Below are 14,324 nucleotides of genomic sequence, written 5' to 3' on the forward strand. Positions count from 1 at the left end.
AGATTCCCCAACCCTGCTATGAAAAGTTGGTTCTGAACCGACATTAGCAATCATTAGACCATTAGAGGCTAAGTATTCAAGAAGTGCCTTACCTCTTGCGTTATTATCCCTACATCCCCAAGCAGTGTTGTGGGAGTTGGAGTCACAGCCCAGCACGAGGTCGTCGCCGGTCCTGGCCGAGTGCTCGACCAGCTTCCTAACTTCCTCTTGCGGAGGCTGCGTGGGCTCATCTTGCGGCATATATACTGAAGCAAGTAGTAGACGCCGTCCGGACTCCCTGCATTTGGTCTCTACCGTCGTGATGTCTCTGGAACAAAATTCCAGAACCGGCACACAAATGGTGTCATTACTAGTCCAAATGCAGGTTCTAGGATTCCGGACCTGAGCCGAGAATACCTGGCCCCTAGAGACCCCCATTCCCGTTATATTGCCGTCTCTAACCCAGGGTTCCTGGATAAGGGCAAAGTCAAAAGCCCCACCCGCAGTACTCGCACAGAGTACCGCAGTGGCAGCTTTACTGTGCTGTAGGTTCGCCTGCAGTATTCGGATCGTCATCAGGAGCACCTGAAAGAACCTTGAGTTGAACCCTTGTTATACCCAAGAAAATCCTCCAGCCCCTGTCCCTCAGGAACTTGGCACTCCCGCAGTCAATTGCCAGAACCAGAGTTTGGTGTTCCGCCTCTCGCTTGCAACTGACCACTCTCCAGTCTCTGGTTGACAGTCCAGGATTCAGCTTCTGGACAAACTCAAAGATTTCTTTAGGATCTTTCCTGGCCAGGATCCAGTCGGTATGGAGAAGGACCTTGGTGGTACGCAGGAGATCTTTATGATCCCCCACAATCACACTCGGCCCCCCCACGCCCACCGGACCCAGACCAACAGCCACCTCCTTGAGCCAATCTCTGGTCTCCTCGTTTCCGCACAAGACTGCGAGGGCACCTTTGTCCTTGTAGGTTTTCAGGATCTGCTGAGGAGTGGCGGCCATAATAACCATCTCAAACAGTTTCTCCTGTAACAGGCAAAATTGTTCATCAGTGAACCTATCGTCAGGATAATTCTCCGGAACAATCGCCATCTTCCAGCCCGAGAGTTGGTCCTTGAAGGTCAAGTCCTTGCTGGCATCGCCCTCTGCAGCGCTCCTTGGCGGCGGGGGTGGGACATCCCACCTTCTCGGCCGCTTTGGAGTCTGCTGAGTCTGATGCTGCTGCGGTGGACCTGAAACTCTGCGCATAGGAGAAATACCAGAGCCCTCTCCTCCAGCGGGACTGGGAGTTTCAGCCTGCCTTTTCCTCTTGGGCTTGTTGACAAACCCTTTGGATTTTTTGTACTCAGCTTTTGAAAGCCAAGTACCCTCAGCCTCCTTCCTTGCCCTGACCTGTGTCCTCCACACACTAGGGGGTAAAGATGGCCGTTGTCTTCTCTCCTGTTCTGGAACAGTTGCACATGCCTGGGTCTCTACGCACAGATCCGGTGTTGCCACCTCAGAGGTAGAGCCCAGGGTTAGATTTGAATGGGCGCTTGAGTCAGCCACACTACCCGCCAAAGCCCTGTGTGCTTCCTCAAGCATTTGAACGTCGTCGATACCAAGATTTTGTGGAGATCTAGCAGTGAGGGAGCTCCTGGCAAAAGCCTCTTTGCCCCCCTCCACCCTCGTCTCTGAAACATTGTCTGATAATTTGCCCTCCCCAGAATCCATGGGCAAGCCCTCCAAGATGGAGGGGTGGGATTCACGCCTAGGCGCTGACCCACCTGGGGTATTTTCCGTAGTTTGATTAGCAGACATCATAGCTTCTGAAACAATACCAGGTTAGCAGTTTGAAGACCGTACCGTGTTCCATACACTCCGCTCATCAATACTTACTCCAGCACCGCTGCACACATACCAGAACTGGAGGGCAGTGCAGCAGCCTTACCGTGATCCATTCACTCCGCCTGCTGCTCAATTGACACTGAGCCCGGACCGGTGTCCATCACCTCGGCCTCAGGTCATACTAGTGTCGCTGCTCCCCGACCCTAGGGCAGACATTCACTCTGCCACCATAGATCCGCTGCCTTTAGTGATAACAGTGGCACCCCATGTAGGCTGTGACTAAAGGACACAGTACAGATTAACTGACTCACAGCGGTCTTGAGGGAAGGGTGCCACAAGGGCCCACATCCCCCCTGAGGGGCTTACGCTTACCTCTCGCCACCCGGGAGATGTTTATGATTTAGCCGTGATCGCGCAAGTCGACGATGACGTTTCTGTGACTGCGGGAGTAGACAATGACGTTTACATGGCCACAGGAGATGTTCATGATTTTGCCACGATCGCGCAAGACGACGATGACGTTTTCATGACCGCCGGAGAGAATGATGATATCTACACGGCCGCTGGAGATAATCAGAATTTTGCCGCGACCGCGGAAGACCTCCCGCCAAAAGACGCCGGATTACTGGAGTGCCGGAGTGGTACAGTGCCGATTATATAGGGTCTTCTGTACAATGTTTTATAATTTAAAAAATGACGGCAGCTGGTACATATAGTGTCTTCTTAAGTATCCAATAGTCATTGCGTGTACATTACATATTTTTGGGTTGAGTTTTCGATCACTGGACGACCACTAGTATGCTTTATTCTATAAGTTGAGTGTAGTTTTGTTAGCTTAATTTATTTTATTAAAATTACGTAACGTAGATTAATAGTAGTTTAGGCAACTTGTTTAGATTTTAGAACAGTAAAAAAAACAAATTTTTAGTAGTAATACATCAATATTATTCTCTACTTTAGAGCCTCCAGAGGTGTTGTAAACTGCAATTTAGCACCATAAAATACCAAAATGTTTCCCGGGGGGGACCCGGACCCCCCTTCGGTCCTGGGGGGTATTCCATGCCCCCCAGACCCCCCTGGATCGGGCCCCCCCCAAAGCAGAATCCTGGCTACGCCACTGGTCACTGTACTCTTTGCACTGCCACTATGCTGGCTCGGTGCTACTGATCGGAGTGTTTAGGGGCGCATGCGTTAGATACCTTTACCACCCTCACCTCACAAAAAGAAAATTTATTAACTAATCTTTTGATCATTTTACAGCAACCTGCAGGGTCAAGTTAAGATATATAATACGTTTTGAATATCAAAAATACGATAAGTTTATCTAAAATTCAATAACCTAAAAAATATCTGAGTTTGGAACAGGTTTTAGAAAAATTAAATCCACTCCAAAGCACTATTTGGTGTCATTTTCTCCTCAGCTCAGACCTGAGGATAATTATGGTTGGCCGGACTATTGCTTTGCAAATATAATCTGGATGCAGTACCACCATAGATTAACCATAAACTCAAGTCGACTTGTTATCATATTGTTAATCCTAAATATTGTTTTTCATGTCTAGTTCCTATATGTTGGTGACACTGGAAGTTAGTTTTGACTTAATTTTATTTCTATTAATTTAGGGATAGTTCTATGTTGTCGTTGAGAGTGTTTTAGTTTCTTGTAATATAACCAGGGGACGACCTATTGATTATGATTAGATCGTTTTATTTTGGACAAACTAGGTTTAAATAACATATAACTTAATAAAAAGAATTGTTTTCAGCTAATCCCTAAGGATGACAAATCTATTAAAGGCCTATGTTTAATCTATGGTACTGTATGTATCACGTACTGTTATGGAGTTCGTGTTTTGGGGCCTGAAATTGGAATCAATAGACATGGTTTTTTTTTGCAGAAATGCTCTGTGGGTTGGATTGTTTTGTTTCAGTCACACAAGCGTGAGCATTTGCTAAAAGCATAAAATTGCCAAAAGTGTTTAAGACGGCATTTTGTTAAGGCTAACCGAGACAATTCTTCAAAAAACTTGCAGTGCTAAAATTCCGACGAGGAGTGGTGTTCAAGCAATTAACATAGGCCTTTAGGCATAATATAGTTTTTAATAAAGGTTTGTGGGAAAGAAACTGTGACCAGAACAGGGGGCGGAAAAATAATTTGGGCCTAGGGGCGCCAAAATGCTAAATCCGGCCCTGCAGATAATCCATTAAAAAAATGTATTATGGTTCCTTAAGCTACGCATTATATAAAGTGGCATTTTCTTTTCTATCTAAGAGCGATACATCGTAAGTTTTTGAATTATCTTTCATTGCTTGAGCCTTTGTTCTTGCAAGAGTTCTTATTCTATCCTTTAATACATTTCGTCACGGAGTGTGGCATCTTTTATTAGAGAAAAGAGCACTTGCGCAAGAACAAAAGCTACTACAAAAAACTCATAAGTGTTTTGCATTGGGGAAATAAATTGAAGAAATTATCTAGAGTGAAGACTTTTACTTTTACAAATCGTGTAATAGTGCCATGGGCCTAGAAATTATACATTAGATAGGTACCTATTCAGTTTTTGATAAGCAATAAATCTCCAAAACGAATTGTTATCCAATAAAATTAGAAAGACAGATCCTTAATTTAAGGTTTTTACACTGAAACTAAACAACAATTTTTCTACAGAATGTTTTTGGAGGGTAAATATTTTCTGCTCGTTTGTTTAATGTCTTCTTGACTTGATTAAAAGCACGTCTTAAGATAGGCTCTGAACTACAGTGGCACAAGATTGTGGCATAGCGAAAGCCAATTGGTAATTTGAACTTGTAGGTAAAGGATAGAAATGCTCCAGCCACTAGGCCAACTCTGCTTGAACAACCTTTTCCTCAGTAACCTGAAGTAAGCAGATCCATGTCTTACATTTTTTGCAACCTCATGTTATTCTATGAACCTAACTAATTCACCTATTTATCGGCCACCCTATCATTAGTCATCAGTCAGTTCTGTGTAGTAGCAGTACACGTGTTCATGAGGAGGGTTGGGGATCAGTTGAACGTTTCTCCCAGACAGTCGCGGGTAGTCACTGTAGGCTAGACGGTAATGCTCCTTCCAGCCAAGGCTCCTCGCGAGTCTAGCAGCGTATTCGTTGACACAGCACGTAGTGAGAGCTTTAAACCCTGCAGTCTTTGCTTCTTGCATACTTCTCTCTACTAGTCTACGAGCCACTCCTCGCCCCCTCCATTCCTCCGTCACCAACGCTTCCTTTAGCTTTATCCACCTCTGCGGCAGCTTATCCAACTGCTCCTGCTCCTGGATGGTGATAAACTCTAAGAACTTTTCCAGCTGAAACATCACATTTAATTAGTCTAAATTGAGAAACAACTTTTGTCAAAGTGATAAAAAAACCAGGGTGAGTGAGAAACAAAAAATTGTACATTAATTTTGATTACCGAGAAAAAGTCTATCACCAATTGAGATAGTGATGCTACCTAGGTGTATTTTTCAACCAAAATATAAGTGACGGATGAGTGAAGAATGGCGTAAGATGATCTGTGTAGCTTTGTTACTAAGATCAGCTGTTTCTTAGTCAGGATTATGTTTAAAGCCCAATGATCAGCAACAGCTGAGTCAGTGGTGAATCTAGAACAGTCACAAGGGGGGAGGGGTGAACTGGGGGGTTCGGGGGTACCCCCCTGAAAAATTTGTGTAAACCAAGTCTTCAAAATGGCAGTTTTATACCATTTCTTTGTCCAAAGTTAGTGTGACAAATTATTTTACACTAATGTATGCTCGAGGGGGGTGGGCACCCCCTTTGCCCCCCCTCTGAATCCGCCACTGAGCTGGGTATAGTTTTAAACCATCAAAAAGCTACTGGTCTTTTTTAGGATCAAACCGGCAACCTTTTGATTGTTGGGCGAGCACTTTTAAACCACTCAGCTGCCACCACTCATTTGGAATAATGCTAATAGCCTATGGTTGGGTGTCAATTTATAAACTGGATGAGATTAATAATTAAGATCACAAATATAATAAAGAGATTTACAGGAGACAATCACAATGTTTTGAATCTGAAAAATCTGAGATTGTCCTTGAATTTTATTTTCATAACTTGCTGGACAATCGAAACCCCCTCAATCAAATTTCCCCCTGAGGTTCCTGAAATTGTGTCATTTGTGTTTGGAAATTTAACAGAATTATTGGAAAATCTATTGGAAGTGAACTCAAAATGATTTCATGAATGTGAAAATATAATCTATACTTCTATACTATTATATAAAAATCTAATGGTGTCTGTATGTGTATTACTAATAGGTGCAAAAACTACTGAACCAACTGGGCTTAAATTTTACAAAAATATAGCTACCATACCAAGGACCATTATAGGACTATTCACACTACGATACTGACCGTGGGCTTTGCCCCTTTGGCTTTAAAGTTTCTGAGGTGAGGATATTCAAAGTAAATATTGATTGGTGTCCATGGCTGCAATGAGAATACTCACAATGTTTACATTTGCTTTGACATTTCAATGTAAACAAGAAGAACTGCCAAATTGCATATTTCATAATTGAAGACAGCTGATCCAACAAAATTAAATATAATATTTTCCATAACTATGAGGTAGGTTTATTTTAATCAAACCTTTTATCGTGGATTATTTATTGTAAAACTATGTCAATGATTATAGAAATAAAAAAAAAATATTCTAAAAGCGTTGCTGTATCAACTCAAGCTCTGCTTTCGATTTTTAAAGTGTCTTAAGTGTTATGAAAATAATGTTATTGATATATTTTTATGGAAACAGTAGGAAAATTGCAATCTATAGATGGTTTGTATGAATTTGGAGGCTACTTGAAAAAAATTCGAACTTCTTAACATGTCTTAGATTAACTTAACATAACCTGCACATCTTATTGTTTTTTTACATGTATATTTAGGTAAATTTAGTAATTGTGTTTCGCTAAACCTATGCTTAAATTAAACTAAAGAATATCATCAATACATAAATTGTGCATAGATTTTTGTGTTCTAAAACCTGTTGCATATGTGTAACCACATTTAATTATCAAATGGTAATACAAACTACTCTTATTTTATCTTAACATAGCATTCAGTTCATATTTACTTTATTTGATAAATTTATATTTTTTGTTTTGCCACACCACTGATTAAATTAAACCAAGGAAAATATCATAAAACTAAGCAGTATACAGTGTTTTTTGTATCTATAATCAATGAAATATATGTTACTATGTTTACTTAAAGGTAAGTTGTGAAAATGTAAAGTCAATGGAAGATGGAACTGATTAAAAGAACTGCTGGTTTTGTATAATAAGTTGTGGGTTGATATTTTTGTAGAGTAGAATCAGAGATGCAATGAAACATATACTGTATTTGCTATTACATTATTTAGTCCTCGATGCTTTGATAATCATATTAGTTTTGTCTGCTGTCTAATGCTTAATTATTTGTTTGACATTTTTTATAGTATAGATATAGTTTCTTTAAAATTTCGAAATACTATTGATAAGGCACACCAATATTTCTAAAGTTTATAACAGCTGATATTTTTTGCTAATGATTTATTGTGAGTGAAGAAACCACAAGATGGAAGAATTTGTGATCTAATATGAAGAAGAGTAAATTAAAAAAACAGTTCATTTAAATTTAATAATTAGTATTTTTGCAACGTCAAAATTGAAATTTAAAATGTCAAAAATTGAGAAAAAAGATATGTAATTAAGGGAGATGAAGGTAAATCATGTAAGTAAACGTTTTTTCGAAGATTTGGTAAGTTTATCTCATATCAGCCTACACAAGATTTAAAATTAATCAAAACCAAAATGGTGGTATTCACTACTTATCAGATTTAAAAGTCATAACTTAAACGTTTCTATTAAGGCCATAAAAGTTGAATTTTGTTTCTAAAATCCTGGCGGATGTGTAACTATTATATGCAACAGAAGTAAAGATTATTTATTTTTTTATAATATAATATAAATACCTCGTCACAGCTCTGAAGTTTCTGTCTTTTGGTAAAGATTAAAATGATTCTTTTTTGTGTCCTCTTCCCGTTGCAAAGCACGGGTACAACAGCTAGTATAACATAATTCAGTTGTATTACACATACAAACATATGGCAAAATAAATTAATCACTTCCTGGTTTGGGATAGTAAAAAAAATTAAAAAGACAAATAAAATACCTCAAGTTGCTCTGGAGACGGGTCTGGTTCTCGGGTAATGGTCGCATGAACCTTGTTGGCTGCAAACCCGATGATGTTTCCTTGTCCATCTTCTGCCACAAAGATTAAGTCCTCATGGCTATAGTTTGGCTTTACCGATCTCCGAGCGGTGATTCCAAACATACGGCAAAGCGGGACAGAGTCTCGTAACTCTATGTACAAAGGCTGTATTCTATCATAGTCTTCAGGAGCCTCCAGTTTGGTGATGGTGACTTCCATTGCATCTGCCAATTTGGAATTGTTTTACTGATTGTTACTTGTAAAGCTTTAAGCCCTAAAGGGCATCGAAAGTAACAGTACAGTACAGTACACTCCTGATTAACCAAGGTTGTTGGGGCCGAGACTACTAAGTTTACCGAGAATCTTGGATAACACAGAAGTCGCTTAGATTTTAAAGTTAGGGCCAGTTAGGGGTAATATTTCATGAAGGAAATTAAATAATACTTGTGATATGATAAGTGTTTTAAAAATACAGTATTGAGGAAATATGAACAAATGGAAGTTTTTTCATACATTTCAAAAAATATAGGTTGTGTTATTAGAGAAAACAGGAACAAAAACATACTCAATATTCCATTTATTGTCTTGAAAACCTTTAAATACATTATTAAAATAATGAGAACCCTCAATTGGAGCTAAGTCTTAAAGGCTGATTTAAGTGAAACCATTAAGTGTGTGGAATAAGATGTTCAATTTCATACAAAAATATGTATTGGTAATCACAGTCAAGAGTTAAGAAGTTATTTAAAAAGCAGTTAATTTTAATAATAAAAATATTTTTCTTATTTTACTTGTAGTAAAAAGTTATTCAAAATGACGTGACATTTAAATCTAAAATAAATCATAATACCACTTACAATAGATTGCAAATAGTTAATACAAGCAGCTTACTTTATTGAAAACATCCTTAAATAAAGCAAAAAATAAACATCAAATAATAAACAATGTAAATCAAGAATAATATTACAAACCTGAAAAAAATTATACTGTGACAGATAGTAGTCCAAAGTAGGTAATTGATTAATAACACAAAGGTAATAAATAGTTTTGATAGCTAAATTTAAATTAGTTAAACTATACAATAATACATGCAATAAATAAAAAGAAACAAATTTACACAGATCTAGTACTCTTCTGAATGATGATTTTTATCTTAATATAAAACAGAGTCTAGTAAGATACAGTATTGATTGACTGAAGATAAGAACTCCATATTTACACTATAGGTCGGCCGGTTAGAAAGGGTCCTCCTCGTAACATTTGTTGTAGAACACCTGACTTTATTAAAAGCCATAGTCACTAAATTAGGGTGCATAAATTATCTTTAAATTTACAAACAATCTATACTAAGCTAACTTGAACTAACGACCGCAACGCGTCATTAACCTCAAATATCCAATGTATATAAAACAGCCGGTGACCGATTACCATTCATTCAATTCCCTGACTCGATTTAAATAAATAAATAAATAAATAATTCTTTATTGTCACATCAACGTTTTGAATCATAGCACAGCTAAAAAACAGATGACATTGTCAAAATTATTACAAACTTAACCTAATGTACAACAATATGTCTTATGCATAAAAAATGTTTGTAAACAAGTTGGCAAAATTTGTTAAACGATGACAGAAAAAAAATTAGTTTCTATGTTATACAAAATAGAGTCATATTGATTGGTTAGTTTCATTGAGGTAATCATTAACACTGTAATACGTTTTGCTAATCAGAAAATCAGCAAGGCTGCTTTTAAAAGATTTATTATTAATTACATTTTTAGAGTTGAGGTTAGTTTATTAAAAAGTTTTTTTCCCATGTATTTAGGTGTTTTTTCTACAAGCTTCAGTCGGTGTCTCGGATATTGGAAATTGTTTTTAAATCTAGTGTTATATATGTGGTCAAAGTTTTCGCTAATGTAGTCATCAAAATTTGAATGCACCGCTAACAATGTTTTGTAAATAATCAAATTTGGAATAGTCATAATATTCAATTCTTTAAACACTGTTTTGCACGAAGATTTCCATGGTAAAAAAGTCATAATTCTTATAAACTTTTTTTGAATTTTAAAAACTTTTTCAATTTCAGAGGCGAACCCCCAAAATTCAATTCCATACTGTACTATTGAATAAAAGTAAGCATAATAGAGCATGACAGAAGTTTTCAGGTCTATAGAATTTCTTAAGCATAACATTTGAAAACAGGCTGAATTTAATTTTCCAAATTACCGACTGAATGCACTTACTCCAGGTCAAGTGTTTATCAATATATAGCCCTAAAAATTTTACATTATCATCAGTTGGTTGAGATTGATCAGTGAGTGCCATTGATTGAGGTGTACAAAATCTTACAAATTTGGTTTTCTCTTCATTCATTTTCAATCCATTGATCTCAAACCACTTCCCCAATTCGGTTAGGCTTTCTTCAATTTTATGTTTTAATCCCTCATTGTTTTTTGTTTTAACTACTGCAGTAGTATCATCTGCATACAGAATTAGATTTTTTGAAACATTTTTTGGAAGATCATTGATATATATAAGAAATAGAAGAGGCCCCAAAATCGAACCTTGAGGCACACCTATTTTAATTTTTTGCCATTCTGACTTTACTTTTAAATTATCTTTACAAATGACTGTTCTCTGATAGCGATTATTTAAGTAAGATTTCAACCATGACACTGAATTTCCAGAAAAGGGATACGACTCTAGTTTTTTAATGAGGATATCATGATTGACACAGTCAAACGCCTTGGATAAGTCACAAAACACCCCCATTGTGCTATGCGACTCATCCAAGGCCCATGACACCTCCTCAACAAAGTCTGAGAGCGCTCTCATGGTGCTTCGACCCTTTCTAAACCCAAACTGTTTGTTAGACAAAATATTGTGGGTTTCCATAAAAGAGGATATTTGGTAAGAAGCACATTTTTCAAAAACTTTAGAGAATGTCGGTAAAAGTGAGACTGGACGACAATTGTCTGGATTATGTCTCTCTCCATTTTTGAAAAGAGGTTTTAGTTCAGCATATTTTAAGTGTTCAGGAAAACTACTATTGAGGAATGATTGATTTATAATTATAGAGAGTGGTTCTGCAATGAATTTAGAAGCATTTTTGACCAAATTTAGTGGTATTTCGTCCCACCCTGATGATTTCTTATTTTTGAAAGATTTAATAATTTTAATAAAATCCTTCACGTCAATAAATTGAAAGTCAAATTTAGGGGTCTGTCTTTCATCCATTGCCTTTATTGTTAGTTGTACCGCCTCACTTTTACTCTCTACACTCACTCGTGCTGACCCCCCAGGCAAGATGTTCCTCTAGTTGCTTCCAGATATATCTAATTATATATCTGGCTCATTTCATTCAACTATTTACTCCCATACAGCAATTAAATCTAAATTAACAAAAGTTAGGTCCTAGTATTTAATGTAAAATTATAATACATTGTATATTTGTATTACATCATATTTAAAGTGAAATAAAAAATAATTATTTATCACTTTAATTTAATTTAATTTAATTCACCCTGGCTCGCCAACCTTGACAGTTGGTGTCAGGTGAAACATGGCTTTTTTTTGGTAGGAGGGCTTGTTAAGGGGCGAGATTAGGAGTAATAATTTATTTTGTTAACCCTAAGCCAAATCGTTTTTTTTTTTATTATTGTTCAAATGTTATAAGAAATTACTTTGCCCAAAGATAAGTTGTTTTTTTTATAATTTCAAATTGGTTGCTAATAGTAGTAAAGTTGTTTTGTTAGTTACATTTCACTACCGATTGGGGCATACGGATATTAGGTGTGAGAAATTATGTGTGGTGGATCATTTTGATCTTATAGATGAGCGAGTAGTAGAAGGGTCTCACACGTTCACTAGGTGTTGGAAGTATTGTAGGAGTTGGTTTTACGACGACGTAGTTCGGTACTCCCTTCGCACAGTGGAAGTTAGGAACACATTGGGATTTGTGGCGATTCTTTTAGTTGCGGATGTTTGAGTCAAATTGTACTTGTGCCTAAGTGTGTTTAAGGCCCCATCATTGAATAGTTACAGGGAAATTAAGGGTCAAGACTGTTGAGTGTAAAATTTTCTTTTGACGTTTAATGTAATTTAACTTAGAAGGCAAGATGATGTACTAAATGGGTGGTAATCGGGAGGTTCAACTTTGGTATGGTAATCATTTGAAAGAACTATCGAAGGGCGTAAGGCCATGTTGATCCAATTATTGCAACGCGAGTGTAAAGTAATTCTAAGTAAAATTAACTAAAAGTGCTGGTGATCTGTCGGTCGATGTTGGCGGAAAACAGTGAAGCGAAGCTGTCCTGTCTGTTAGATGTAGGCATTGATGATATAGAGTTCGCTATTTTGCTATTTTTCGTACATGTATGCATTATTATTTTAGTGGCTGCCCATAGTTAATTAATTGATTATGCTGGGAAATAAGGGAGGTAAACTTAAAGAGCCGTGTATGGAGCAGGCGTCGTCATCTAGACCGTTTGGTACTGCTCCAGGAGAGTTAAGTTCGACACAATCAAGAAATAAATTCGAAACGTCTTTTTTTACCCGAGTTGGGTCAAGATCTGCCGTTATAACAGCCTTTTACGATCACGAACAGCCTCAGTCGAGTACGGGTTCCAGTAGTAGTCAAGTTAGTATAAGAAGTTTCCTGGAACCGACACAACGCGCCCCACCTATTCCGAAAATTAATACACCGATAAAATCGGAAGAAGAACCAATATAAGTACCAATGTACGAAGTTCCAAAGCCTAATGTCCGCTTCTAAGAAACCGGAATATTATATATCAGTGATCGATCCCGATTTGTTAATTGAAGGTTGTCAATATTTGTTGCGTGCATTAGTCACTCGAATTATTGAGGGTAGGATAAATAACCGTACCAACTATACATCCTAAGCAGGTATCAAGAGAGTTAAAGTGACGAAAATTGTAATAGAATATTTGAACTAAATGTAATTAAGAAATAATTAAATAATTTTGTATTTGATTTTATTTATTTTTTTTGTCTTAAAAGTGTATTGTAATGATGAAACTAAATTAATTTTATTGTGGAATTTTGTTGTAATATTTTTATATTTTGGTTTGATATTTTGATATTAGGCTAACTAAATGTGGTCTTTATTTAAGGGAATTGTCATTGGGTTCATGATAGGATTGAGCGCCACGATTATTTGTTTCCTAGTGTTAACTCTTATCTCAGAACACAATCCAGCCGCGTGTGTACGTCACTTTGTATTAAATAGTACGCGACGCCTTATCAATTAGTGAATGATAAAATCTACAGGAGATAGAAGGTCCCCTCAGAAAATTTATAAATCTACATTGACATATTTAAACATGCCCGGAGACGGGGATCAATTGGAGCAGGCGGTTGCGCGACTTGAAAAATTGCACACCATGGATTTAGGTGTGGCTTCTATGATAGAAACATTCCGTGGGGACGGGACAGGACCATCCATTAAGGATTTCCTGGGTCAATTAGACCAAGCTGCTATATTGGGGGGATGGAAACAACAATTTAAGGTTGCAATTATAAGATTAAAAACACGGGGACCTGCTGAAACATTTTTAGCTTCAAAATTTAGGAGGTGATGGCTTGCCTGAAGCTAAGGAGGATGAGGTGCGTAAAGCCTTGTTAGAACGATTCACTAGTAAGAGAACTGATCATTTTAATAACATGCAATTGCAGAGTGCGTCCCAAAAAAGTGGCGAGGGGGTAGAACAATTTGCCGAAAGGGTTAGACACTTAGGGGCTCTCACGGCACGGAAAGTAGACGACGATGGTGAACAACGGGTTATTAATTCAGAAGCTGAGCGACGTATGTTGGCGGCATTTTTAAATGGCCTGAAGGGTAAAGTAGGCGAGATCGCACGTTTCCGGTTTCCAAAGACTTGGCAAGAGGTCCTCGAAATTGCTATTATGGCGGAAGCAGAGGAACAAAGTAGGCCGTCGGAGGATGATAACGTTGTGTTTTCGGTAGAGTGTTACCGTTGCCATGGGGAAGGGCATATCAGCCGAGACTGCCCTAAGCAGCGAAGAGGTCCGGAATTACAGGGGTCCTCTCGCCAGAGTCAAAATTTTACGCGGAGCCGAGGCAGAGGTAGGAGTCCCTCGAGGGAGATTAGTAATTCAGCTAGTTATTCTCCAAGGCGTGGTAATGGTGCACGGTTTAGGAGTGGGGCACGGTATTGGTGCGAGAGAGAGGTACCGAGCTGTCCACTGCCACCCCACCCCCAACCTTCCCAAACATAGCTAATCAAATTAAATTTTACAGCTGATCAA

At 38.0% G+C, this 14,324-nt stretch overlaps 1 protein-coding gene across 1 annotated transcript in view; it reads left to right on the forward strand.

Moving 5' to 3' along the window:
* Window positions 1–14,324, forward strand: part of LOC128993833 (intraflagellar transport protein 122 homolog) — a 67,505-nt gene that overhangs the window by 16,517 nt on the left and 36,664 nt on the right. The gene's annotated exons all lie outside the window — the stretch shown is intronic.

This window comes from Macrosteles quadrilineatus, unplaced genomic scaffold, assembly GCF_028750875.1.
Source record: "Macrosteles quadrilineatus isolate MER2022 unplaced genomic scaffold, UCM_ALF_1.0 Scaffold_5__1_contigs__length_97177068, whole genome shotgun sequence".
NCBI classification, from domain to species: domain Eukaryota; kingdom Metazoa; phylum Arthropoda; class Insecta; order Hemiptera; family Cicadellidae; genus Macrosteles; species Macrosteles quadrilineatus.